Below are 13,484 nucleotides of genomic sequence, written 5' to 3'. Positions count from 1 at the left end.
AACTTCTCCCTCCCCAAAACACTTGGGTTCTTGCTATTGTAGTGGTCAATTAACTTATTTCAGTTGATAATTGGAATAGATAACCACATAGGTTACTGCCAAGAGGTTATAATGTGGGCCCAGTGGTGTGAGGGGGAACCAGACACAGAGAAAATCAGCTGCTGGCAGTTAGAAACAGTGGAAATGAAGAAAAATGAAAGAGAAAAGAGGTGAAGCGAAAAGGTAGCTAGAAGAGTCACCACTAAGAAGATGAGGAGCGATCATGGGCATCCACAAGACATTTTACTGAAGGGGCAAAGTAAATACTCCAAATGAATAAATAAACATGAGTAGTTGAAAAGTGAGAGCAGGCAAGTTTTTCACTTTAAAAAATGAGGGAATGGTGCCTGCACTTTTTGCCACATCGCTCAAAAATGAATGCTGAAAATATGGGAACTGTGGTTCATTTGGTGGCACAGGAGGCTGTTCCCCTCCCCACTAGGCACCCATGCAACCAGGCATGGAACAACAGAAACTTGAAGGGAACATTCAAGTCAGGCTGACTGACTGTCCTCTATCTATGATAGATAATTGGCAGTGTTGCCACAATAATCAAAAATGGTTTGGGTGTGTGGGCTCTATCATGTTTTCGTTTTCTCGTGTTTATGCTTCTTAATTAAAAGTTGTTCCTATTAAACTAGAGCAGTGCACAAATTAACAATTCAAAATTACTCAACCCTTTCTGTGGGCAGGAAAACTGTGGTGTGCAGGGGTGGGGGGCAGAAATGTTTTAGTAAATTTATCCAAGGAAAGGGGAGGAGAAAAGCCCCAGCGATTTCTGAGGGGTGGGGCTTGCCAGTGGGAGTAGCAGAGCTACTTGCTTGGTTCCTCTAAAAGGTTTCGATTTTTGCTTGTGGCAGTGGCCACTACTGTGGTTGGAGGCCTGGCAGTCATTTTGCACCCTCCACAATGCCCCAAATTTAGCATGGTTCCAGAACATTAAAGGTGGTGGGAGCGGAGAGACACCACAAAAAATGGTGGAGAATATTTAGGCAAAGTTCTCCAATACTGCCTTCTTTTGAGAAGGAGACAGGGCTATACTTGTCTTATAAAATATATAACAAACTATAGCAAAGTCACTATGCACAGGCAATGTAGATAGACCAGTGGTTTTCAACAAGTGTGCCATGGAACCCTAGGCTGCCTGGAATGAAGGTCAGGGGTGCCGTGGGCAACACTGGCCTCTGTCCCTCTTTCCTTCCCTCCCTCCCCTGATGCCCTCTCACATCTCTGCCTCCCAAAGTCTTGCACAGCTGTTTGTTGCAGCAGCTCTGGCTACAAGCTTCCCAGGTCAGGGGTCAGCAACCTTTTTCAGCTGTGGGCCGGTCCACTGTCCCTCAGACCATGTGGTGGGCCGGACTATATTTTGGCGGGAAAATAATTAACAAATTCCTATGCCCCACAAGTAACCCAGAGATGCATTTTAAATAAAAGGACACAGTCTACTGTTGTAAAAACATGCTGATTCCCGGACCGTCTGTGGGCCGGATTGAGAAGGTGAATGGGCTGCATTCGGCCCCTGGGCCTTAGGTTACCTACCCCGGCCCCAGGTGCTTCCAGGCCCCTGTGGAGCAGTGGGAGGAGGCACCAGGGGTAGATGCCCAGAGGACTCCCAAGGAGAGGGGAGAAGAGAGGAGGCCGAGGGAACACTCCACAAGAGAGGGTGTTTGAAAAGGGGTGAGGGGATGACAAGTCTGCAGGCAAGGGGTGACACAACTGGGCTCCTGAGCCCCACAGAGGTGCTGCAGAAAGAATGTAGTTGGTCAAGGGAGCCATGGACTGAAAAAGGTTGAAAAGGTTGCTTTTCCTTCTTTTACATCATCACTTCAATTTTCTTCCTTCTTCTTCTGTCTTTTCAATTCTTTTCCAAAAGGTGGCAACACTGGATAGACTTAGAGATATCCCACGCCTTGGGGTCAGCATAACAAATTGTAGATTAACCCTAAGACATGGGAAATGTCATTTTTCCATCAGCTGTATCCACAGGGTTCCCACCTTTTGAAAGCATAATGTTGTTATTTCCATGGATTTAAAGCTATTTTTAACCATTCCATTAGCTGATGTAAATACCAGCCATTACAGAAAAGTAGTAATAACAAACTTGCTCTGTAAAAGGACAGGAATCCCTGGGCACATCTGTAGGCAGAAGGCTAAAATGGGAAAGAAAGATAAAAGAGAGTCAGGGATTCAGTGTTAAACTCATGTTAGGGAAAAGAAAACTTCAATTAAACGCACAATAAAAGATCCCAAGAATGTTTTGTCTGATAATATTGTTGTCAAGTCATTACATTCCAATGTTTTCCATCTAATCTTCCTTTGCCTTTCTAAAAAAAAAAATGTGTGTGTTTTTAAAACAACCAAACACCACTGCAATGACAGCCCACACTGGCACCACAATTATGTTATGCTATTTTTAAAAAATGCTACAAATGAGACCTTGGTGGTGGGGACCACAGGAGAAAAAGACAGAAAATACCGGAATGTCATGGTTTGGCAATCACGTTGTCTAGATCTTCTTTTGAAAACAAGCAAATGATGGCAATTCCAGAGAAAAGAACAAGCATGGAATTAAACCACTGTTTGCCTACCACTTCAAATTCTCTGCCTGAAACAACCTTAAAATATTTCAGAATGACCGCTCCCCGCATAAAAGGGGGGCGACCTTTGTGTGGACGCGCGCAGCCCCTGGATCTGGAGCAGCTCCATTCAGCATAGGCTTGGCTTTGCCTTCCCTCAGGTGGGATACCTGGAGGTCTCCGCCTACCCCAGTCAGTTGTCCAATCCCACCTGGGGGACGCGCTGCCAAGGAGATCAGGCCAGATGGGGGAGGGATTACCTGCCCACACAATAGAGGGAGGATCTTACCTGGGAATCCTCACTTGGCTCCAGAGCTTCTCCCACCCTACCCACCCTCTGTTAATGCCTTATTTTGCAGGTTAACTTTCTTCACAGGTTTTGCAGGTTAACTTTTCTTACAGGTATGCGGCCACTGCTACGTTAAGGTCGCTGTCAAAGGGCCGGAAAGGAATTTCCCTGCATTGGCAGGTTTCGCCTTTCCCGTAGCAAAACTTCACAACTTTGGCAGTATCAGTCCTTGGGCGGAATCCTTCTGTCCATCTTCCTCTTGCAGTGGCAATACCAGGTTTCCCCGTTAAAGGGGTTTCTGAAGGGAGGCTTTGACCGTATGCCGAAAGGTCGTCATTGCTCTCCCCTGCGGCGGTGGCGTAACAGGGGCGGCTATCTCTGCTTGAACATATGTTCTCCAGAGCCAGCCCATCCCCCACACAAACACTGGATAACCCTGATGCTCCCTAGGTCCCTGGCTGGGGACTGGGGAGGGAGAACGCCCAATGCCTGAGCCAAGGTCTACCCACATTTGAAATTTAATAAAGTTGTGGCCAATTTAATCCCATAGCACGTTGTCTTGAGTCGTTATTCCACATGACGGGGGGGCCGCTCGGGACCTGGGGACTCCGCCTTACCACGCAAAGAAGAAAATCAGCAGGTACAAAATTGAAAAATTGTTTAAAATACAATGAAGTAAGAGTAGGAAAACTTAAACCCAACACCCTTCCCCCCCCTATATTTCCAAATAAGGAACTTTAAAAATAAAGGTCACAGAAGACCCTAAGCCACCCCTCCTTATCCCCTTTGGAAAATATGATTGAATAACCATGCAAAAAGAAGTATGCTGCTGCAAATTTACCTGATATTATATTAAATATGAGAGAGAATTGACCTTATGCCTGGGAAACTGACATTGGCAGCACAATCCTACACATGTCTACTCAGAAATAAGAACCACTGAGTTCAGAAGGGTTAATCCTAAGTAAGTGGATATACAGTTGTAGCTCGACTGTCTTCTCTATCAAGGAACCTGGAATTGAGTTCATTGTAAGGCACTGTGATGCCAGAACCAGGAAACCAGGTGTGTGATACTTCCTCTCCCTGCTGGCTGCTCCCGATGGGTATTTGGCACTCATTAACGACGTTTCAGATTCTGCACAAGAATGCAAGAGGAGCAATTTAAAGTGTACTAGGTACTGGCATTTGATCTACACAAAGCTGCATTTAATTTGTCAAGCAGTCTCTGTTGGGGAGCTAAAACTGGTTAGATAGGCTACATTGTGGGACAGCAGGTCACATCAAATAATGCAGACTCTGAGAAGGAGTGTGTGTGTGTGTGTGTGTGTGTGCGTGTGCGTGTGCGTGTGTGAAAAGAATAAGGATAAATGCTAAAATGCCATGTAACTATCCACTTGCACATTTTTATATTTTCTCATGAACTAGTTCACCTGGCCACCGAGATCTTAATTTGAGGCTCTCCTCTTGGTGCCCCTCCTGCATTATATTTGTTGATTTATTGAACTTGCATTACTTTCAAGAAATCACAAAGCAATTTCCATATATAAAAACACATGCTTTTAAATATAAAAATCCAAATTCCAAATACTACTAATAATACAATTCATCACATTAAGAAATATAAGCAATAGACTTGTACACAATGTGCTTAGGTAAAACAAAAAACAAAATGTGCATAACAAAATATAGCACATTTATTATCAAGCTACTACTCCAAAATATGACAGCAAGCAGGAGGTCCAGAAGTCAATATTCCAAGGTAGGCAAGAGGTTCATAACTGAGCAGAAGCAATGAAGATTTCCTGACAGTTATCATAGTCTCATACTCATTCGACAACCACACTCCCTTTGTACCCATCACATCACTCCATTCACTCAATTATCACTTCAGAAAAACTGATCAGGCAAGATAAAGGCTATGTAAGGTGTGTGATGATGACTGGATCTACATTTTAACATCAGTTCGCATTTTTTAAAAAGAATACTATCTCCAGATGTTAATGAATTACAACTCCCATCAGCTCCAGAAAGCATAGTCAATGAACAGGGATGAGAAGAGTTGTAGTTCTACACCATCTGAAGGTCAAAGATTTTGCATACCTGATGTAGAGGAGCGGGGCTGTGTACCAATCCCCAAATCATGGGAGGGAACTTTAGCTCAAGAGTAACCAACCCGATGCCATCCAGATGTTCTTGGATTCCAGCTCTTATCAGCACCAGCCAACCTAGTTAATGGTCAGTGACAAAGCCCCAAAATATCAAGAGAACAATACCTTAGCTAACCCTGCTTCAAACCTTCATGTGTTGAGTGCAAAGATCTGAAGGGAGATTCTTACTGTGTTCAGCTGAGCATGGTTAGGGGGTTTTCACATCATAACAGACCTTGCCAATCACAGGGGAGATTCTAAGCATGCTCAGCTGAACACATTTAGTAGAATCCTGCCTCAGACCTTCACACTAAACACTCCAAGGTCTAAAGTGGAGCTGACATGTGTGGGGACACTGGGGCTGAATGGACTTAGAAGTCTGTTTCAGACCTTCATGTTCAGCACACAAAGGTCTGAAGTGGAGCCAACATACGAGGGGGTGTTGGGGTTGATGCTTTCTTGCCCTGTGTCACTTTAAGCCCTGATGCATTCCATATAATGCATGAATAGGGCTTTAAAGTATGTCTTCAGCCATGCTGTCGGATATAGCAAATGGAATGCATTCATTTTTTGGAAGTTGTTTGCAAAAATGAGTACAAAACATTTTGATAAACACCCTCGGTAGAGTGTAGTTTTCCTCCACTTTTCCCAAGTTGAAACCTCCCATGGTCCGAAGAGCAGCAGAGTCAGAGTTGTGTTCAGTCTGCTGTCGTTACTATGGGGATTCTACAAAGTTTTTGGTACCTCTGCCCCCTATAAATTAAGATTTCCCTGGCATCCAAGATATAGTTCTGAGCCAGGTTGTGGTTAGTTCAAAAATATGGAAGCTAAATCTTGTTGGAAGACAGCTGCACACTTCTGTTCCTGACAAAGTTGAGTAATTCACATCTGTTCTACTTAATTTCATTCTTGATTTCCTAGCTGCTTTTAACAGAGAGATGTTAATTCTTCCCTGAACCATCAAGTTCAGCAGAATACCAGAAAGAAGCTGTGACAAATAAAAGCCTTATGGCAACTTAAAGATGTTAAATACGTTACAACGTAAGCTTTCATGGTTTAGAAAAGGAATGGGGAAACTTTTTTAAAGTGAGAGGGCCACAATCTTCCAGGAACCCCAAGAGCCTTCTTCCCAAAGGAGTCCAGGGCAGAGAGTACTGATATCAGACTGTAAACTTTAATGGTTACTTATTATATTTCTATTATGTCATTACAAATGTATGAGCTGCATCACTCCATTCTCTGTGTCATTTCATTAACTGTTCCTATAGTCATAGTATTAGAATATGAAGCTTCTTCTGATCATCAGAATCTATTAGTGAGTGTTGCTGTCTTTATTGCTTCTGTTCTAAATACTGATTGCTTTATGTAGCATAATCAGTATGTGCTATGCACAGAATTTTAAAGAGGACAAGTCCCTGCGCCCCAAGAACCTTACAATCTATACAAATTCTGTTAGAGAAAATTGCTTTGCAAATTGTTTTGCATATGTTAAGCAAAATTGCATGCAAACGTTAGGAAAAATTCGTACTCAAATGTTTGTGAATTTTTGTGAGGATTGTTTTAAAAATAATAATAATCCACAAATAGATGAGGAAATACAAAGTAGACTGGAAAAACAAGAAACCAAACTGATATACTTGCTCATCCCTATTTTGAGTACACAAGGATTAGGATCATACTGTTAAATTACAGCTTTCGGCTGCTACTTTTCACTCTTTTATTTCTCTTTGCACATTCAGAAACATAAGTTTTTAAGAAGCTTTTAAAGGTCATTATTGTTTCCAGCTCACAAATTAGTCTAGCAAAGGCATTACAGAAGGTAGGTGCTATCAGCAAAAAGGCAGGTTGTGGAACATCCAACAGGTATCTTGGTCCCAGGCTGCCACTCCATTCATCACATCAGCTCAGGATGTTGGGCTACATAGTATTAGCATTAATAATAAAACCTGACTTTTAAATCTGTAAAAGCCCTATGAGAATAGACCTACCACATGATTCCCTACATTGCAGTTTCTTCTAATAATCTGGAGGACATAAATGACAACTACATTGCATTCCTGATAGAGTCGCAGCTTACAATTCCAGAAAAGGACATGTTCTCTGAGGCATAACTGATTAATCTTGTTTAGATTTGTGTTCAGCGCTGGAGTTAAGTGGCTCAACTGGACAGCATATGCTGGAAATGGAACATGATAAAAAGGATCTGACTGATTGGGTCAAAATGGTGCGAGCAAAGACCATATAAAAACCCAGATAATTAATCTAGATGCATCTATTCTGTCCAAAGCAGATGTTTTCACCCACTTCCCATTGGTATACTGAAATGCTCTCATTCTTTGTTATTCCTTCTGTAAACCTTAATTCTCATAAATGGATTTTCCAGAAATTGGGATTAAGATATTGTCGTAAAGATTACAGGATTCATACAAGTTCTTATGCTAGCAAATCCTGCAGGTCACGATCCAGATCCCATTGCTGACCATGGAAAGGGATGATCCATGAACATTAACAGTTCCATTGAATACGAAAATCCCAGATGTCTTCCCACTAGATTAACACAAAGCAAGAAGCCACAGAGACTGGAAATGTCACAGCAATTGTCTATATTGATTTAAAATGTACATATTCCCAAGCACAGACATTAGTCTTATTCAAGGCACCAGCATATAGTCTCTGGTTCTTTTTACACTTTGGGGAAAATGTGTAACACAAGAAGTATCATGTGATATTATTGGTACATTTAAAGGTAAAGGGACCCCTGACCATTAGGTCCAGTCGTGGATGACTCTGGGGTTTCGGTGCTCATCTCGCTTTATTGGCCGAGGGAGCCGGTGTACAGCTTCCGGGTCATGTGGCCAGCATGACTAAACCGCTTCTGACGAACCAGAGCAGCGCACCGAAACGCCGTTCACCTTCCCACTGGAGCGGTACCTATTTATCTACTTGCACTTTGACGTGCTTTCGAACTGCTAGGTTGGCAGGAGCAGGGACTGAGCAATGGGAGCTCACCCCGTCACGGGGGTTCAAACCGCCAACCTTCTGATCGGCAAGCCCTAGGCTCTGTGGTTTAACCCACAGTGCCACCCACGTCCCTTATTGGTACATTTAGCTCTGGGTTAAAGAAGCTTAGGCCTTCCAGGTATTCTCCCATCAGCCTCAGATAGGATGGCCAAAGGCCAGGGTTGATGGCAGTTGTAGTCCAACAACATCTGGAGAACAACAAGCTGTACATCTCTATCGTAAACTCTGATGTAAACGCAGTCCCCATCACTTGGAAACTGACAGCATCTCTCCAAGGTTGCAGACAGCTTTTACCAGCTCTATCTAGAGATGTCTGGGATTGAAGCTAGAGATACTTGGGGAAGCCATGGCTTGAACCTAGGGGCTTATACATGCAAGACATGTGCTGTACAACTGATCTATGGCCCTTCACCTGGAGGTTTTGCTCGGCACATAATATTTTCATGTGGCAGAATTAGCAAAAGCATACATACTGTTTCTCAAAACATATTACTCATGCAAGAAGCATGCCTCATGTAGATCAAGCTGACTTGAGTTGCAGCATAACTCAACAAAGGGTGAGAGATCAGTTCTGATATAGGTTTAAAACATAAGAATATAAGAGCTGTGTTGGATCAGGCCAAAGGCCCATCTGGTCCAGCATCCTGTTCTCTCATTGGCTAACTGGAAGCCCATGAGAAGCTCACAAGCATGACCTGAGTACAAGAGCCCTCTCCTTACTTTCAGTTCCCAGCAACTGGTATTCAAAGGCATACTGTCTCCAACAGGGCAGGTAGAACGCAGTCAGCATTTGAACTCACATAGCAATCCACAAGAGTGGCAAGACAGAGTGGACAGCTTGATCCAGACTACCCCGCCTACACACACACACACACACACACACACACACACACACACACACAGCTCAAACGAATAGCTCCAGAAGAGATCAGTCAACATCCACCAGTGCTTCCATGTTGATGTCATGAGGCTCATCTAAGAACATAAGAAGAGCCCTTCTAGATAATACATAAGGTTTATGTAGCCCAGTATCTTGTTTCTCACAGTGGCCAACCAGATTCCCCTAGGAAGCTCACAAACAGGAAATGAAGCAATAGCCCTCAGTAGCTGTGGAGCTACTTCCAAGCAACTGGTATTCAGAGGAATGTTGCCTCTGATCCTGGTTGGAACATGTAGCCATCTTCAGGGTAACTTCCTCTATTACTAGTGGACTATATTTGCTGGAAACTGAAGGTACAAGGTCTTGGCAAAGGAGGTACATTTTCTATATAAGCATAATTATCCTTAAGCATCCTGACTGTATAGCACACATCTCAGGCGCTGGAAATCACAGGAAGAGACAGTGCTCTAGTGCTCAAATCCTGCTTACAGGCTTCCCATAGGCATCTGGTTGACCACAGTGAGAACAGGATGGGCCACTGGCCTGATCCAGAAGGCTGTTCTTATTTATGTTCACTGATGGGTAGCAATATGTCAGGGGTGCATTGAATGTGCATTCAAATTGCACATGGAGGATATGTGAGGGATTTAGTGCTCTCTCTATAAATCTCATTCAATTGTCCCTGAATGCCTTTTCCTGAGCCTATGCCCTTCTTTTTTCAAAACACTCAGTCATGCTGATTTCAGCTCTGTGGGAGAAATTCCACAAGCAAAAAAAAGCCGCTGAACTTACTATTTTACGTAAATTCATTTGATTTATCTCCTCTCCCCCAACACACATCATAAAACATAACAAACTCTGTTGTGTAAGACCAAGCAGGCAAGCACTCTCTCCTTTTGTGGGCCCTTTGTAGAATGTGCAAAAGCTATTTATTTAGTTAGTATCATGTATATCCTGTTCTTCCTCCCCAAGGAGATCAGAGTGGCATACACTGAAAGCTTGTAAAAACAAAACAAAAGACAGCAGACAATAAGAAAACAATAAAAGCTGAAATATCTAGGAGGCTCAATAGTCTGATTAAAGATAAACTGCTCTCCTAACCACAAACAGCAATGGGGCCATTCAGTCTCCCAGGGAAGGGATTTTCAGGGGCAGGAGGCTGCTACACAAAAGGCCCTGTGGCACATGGGTCTCTGTGGAAGGTCTCAATTCTTGGGTAGGGTTATATGGAAGAAGGCGGTCCTTTGGGTAACTTGGTCCCTTGTCCTACTTGTGGGCTTACCTCAGACAAGACTGGCCCAAACACTAGGCAAGGGGAGACAACTGCCCCAGGCAACAGGATCCATAAATGCCCTAATGCCCTTCTGCCCCTCCATCACTCCATGATGTTGAATTTAGGGGTGCATATCTCAAGCTACATTTGGCACCTACCACTATTGCCAGTTCTGGGTTATCATAGAATCATAGAGTTGGAAGAGACCACAAGGGCCATCGAGTCCAACCCCCGCCAAGCAGGAAACACCATCAGAGCACTCCTGACATATGGTTGTCAAGCCTCTGCTTAAAGACCTCCAAAGAAGGAGACTCCACCACACTCCTTGGCAGCAAATTCCACTGTCAAACAGCTCTTACTGTCAGGAAGTTCTTCCTAATGTTTAGGTGGAATCTTCTTTCTTGTAGTTTGGATCTATTGCTCCGTGTCCGCTTCTCTGGAGCAGCAGAAAACAACCTTTCTCCCTCCTCTATGTGACATCCTTTTATATATTTGAACATGGCTATCATATCACCCCTTAACCTCCTCTTCTCCAGGCTAAGCATGCCCAGCTCCCTTAGCCGTTCCTCATAAGGCATCGTTTCCAGGCCTTTGACCATTTTGGTTGCCCTCCTCTGGACACCTTCCAGTTTGTCAGTGTCCTTCTTGAACTGTGGTGTCCAGAACTGGACACAGTACTCCAGGTCTGACCAGAGCAGAATACAGTGGCACTATTACTTCCCTTGATCTAGATGCTATACTCCTATTGATGCAGCCCAGAATTGTATTGGCTTTTTTAGCTGCCGCGTCACACTGTTGGCTCATGTCAAGTTTGTGGTCAACCAAGACTCCTAGATCCTTTTCACATGTACTGCTCTCAAGCCAGGTGTCACCCATCTTGTATTTGTGCCTCTCATTTTTTTGCCCAAGTGCAATACTTTACATTTCTCCCTGTTAAAATTCATCTTGTTTGTTTTGGCCCAGTTCTCTAATCTGTCAAGGTCATTTTGAAGTGTGATCCTGTCCTCTGGGGTGTTAGCCACCCCTCCCAGTTTGGTGTCATCTGCAAATTTGATCAGGATGCCCTTGAGTCCATCATCCAAGTCGTTGATAAAGATGTTGAATAAGACCGGGCCCAAGACAGAACCCTGTGGCACCCCACTAGTCACTCTTCTCCAGGATGAAGAGGAACCATTGATGAGCACCCTTTGGGTTCGGTCAGTCAGCCAGTTACAAATCCACTGAGTGGTAGCATAGTCAAGACCGCATTTTACTAGCTTCTTTACAAGAATATCATGGGGCACCTTGTCAAATGCCTTGCTGAAATCAAGGTAGGCTACATCCACTGCGTTCCCTTCATCTACCAGGCTTGTAATTCTGTCAAAAAACGAGATCAGGTTAGTCTGACATGACTTATTTTTCAGAAATCCATGCTGCCTATTGGTGATCACAGCATTCCTTTCTAGGTGCTCACAGACTGTTTGCTTAATGATCTGCTCCAGAATCTTCCCTGGTATTGATGTCAGACTGACATCAATACCAGGGTTTGGGAGGGGTTTTTGAGCAATATGCACTCAATGGATACCTTCCATGTTATATGCTCTTCCCATGACCATAACCCATTTGCTTGCTTTTTCTTCTGGGCCTAAACAGCACAAGCTCCAAGATGAAGAGGATAAGGCTTGCAAATGTTATTATTGTTCATTTTTCCTTGCTTCCGCATTAAGAGAAGGCAGATATATAAGCAGGAGCTGAAAGGAGGAAGACCAGCAGGGCTAGGACACTCCAGGGATTGAGGGGCCTGGGACATGCTCTGGAGCACAGGTGGGCAAGCTGTGGCCCTCAGCCCAATTTCACATGGCTTTTGGCCTAATTTCATGTGGGGAAATGGTGGCAAAGCTGGAGGAGAAACTGAGAAAAATGAGCGGCAGAGAGAAAGAGAAAAGGGGAAGCCTCACCCACCTTTGTCTTTGACCCTGCTAACTTCAGGCTCTGGCCCCACCGAGAAGGCTAAGCTGCCCTCAACTGATTAACCAGTCCTTGACAGAAAAAAATGTGGCCTGCCCCTGCTTTGAGGGAAATTGCACTTGTCAAAGCAGATCCATTTCAGATGGGGCTGGGTCTCCTCAGTGGGAAGACAGCTTGATCACTGAAATGGATCTAGAGAACAAGAGTGCAAAGCCCGCTTTCCCCAGAGTTTGTAATGCCACTAGTGGTCAGTTGTTCTCTGTATATGAGCTAAGGCCATCAGGGCAGCCATGGAATGAAGGAGGGGTCAAGTGGTTCCTCTTTCAGGAAATAAACATCTTGCAGATGCTAAGAAGGATAAAGTCAAACTGTTGTGTGGATAGTTCTGATAATTATCAAATGCAACGACAATGTTTACTCATCTAAATCTAAAGTGAAATCATTAACATTTTGGATGATATTTTAGAACCCCAAACCAAAACTTTTTGTCCCTAGAGTAACCACTAAAAGGAGAATTTACTCTTGTATAAGCACGTATCACTTTTCCCCATCTTAAAAACGAGTGTGTGGTAGATTCACAACACACACACACACCATTTTCCCCTTCAAAATTATGCTCAGTCTACAGGAAATTCAGAGCCAAGGAAGTATGTATCATTTAAATATATGGCTAGTTTTTACGTGTGCTTGTGTGGCACCGCAAGATGGTATAAATCTTAGAAATGAAAGTGTTTGTGGCTGCAGGGCAAGGGTGTTGATTTGTCTGCAAAAGCTGTAGTTTCTCACCATTTCTTGCTGAGAGCAGAACAGTGGTACATTCTAGAAGGCAAATGATGGATGGTGAAAACGCTTCCCAAGTCACTGAAAATGAGAGACAACATTATTAAGCAGCAAACAAACACCCAAAAAACCCAAGTATAGGCAAATGTTCAAAGGTGGCATTGAAAATCTTTTCCTTCTCATCCCTCTAACTACATACCTTTTCACTGCAAACCAAGTTTTGAAAAGAAGGATTTGGCTTGATGCTAGCTTTCCAATTAAGCTAACTGGGGAAGGGAACATTCTAATTGGATTCAGGTAGCTGCAAACAAGTCTTCTTGGCAAGCTTGCACAAAACTCTTAGCTGAAAGGACAAAAGTCCCCCAGAAGTTCACAGATGGGTTTGCATAACACGTTGCTCAAGAGACCAACCGGTAGCTATGACTTCAGTGGGAATCAAACTAGATGGATGGCTGGTAAAGAGCTGCATACTGTGCTAAACATAATTGTAAAGAGGAACTGTGTGAATACAAACAAAATTTCACATAATTGA

General features: G+C 43.5%; 1 protein-coding gene across 1 annotated transcript in view; it reads right to left on the bottom strand.

The window, feature by feature from the left end:
* ACAT2 (acetyl-CoA acetyltransferase 2) overlaps positions 1–13,484 on the bottom strand; it is an 833,137-nt gene that overhangs the window by 497,353 nt on the left and 322,300 nt on the right. The gene's annotated exons all lie outside the window — the stretch shown is intronic.

The sequence above is a fragment of the Podarcis gaigeae genome (genome assembly GCF_964106915.1).
Source record: "Podarcis gaigeae genome assembly, chromosome: 3".
NCBI lineage: Eukaryota > Metazoa > Chordata > Lepidosauria > Squamata > Lacertidae > Podarcis > Podarcis gaigeae.
Note: the sequence above shows the minus strand (reverse complement) of the source record. Positions and strands in the feature narration are given on the sequence as shown.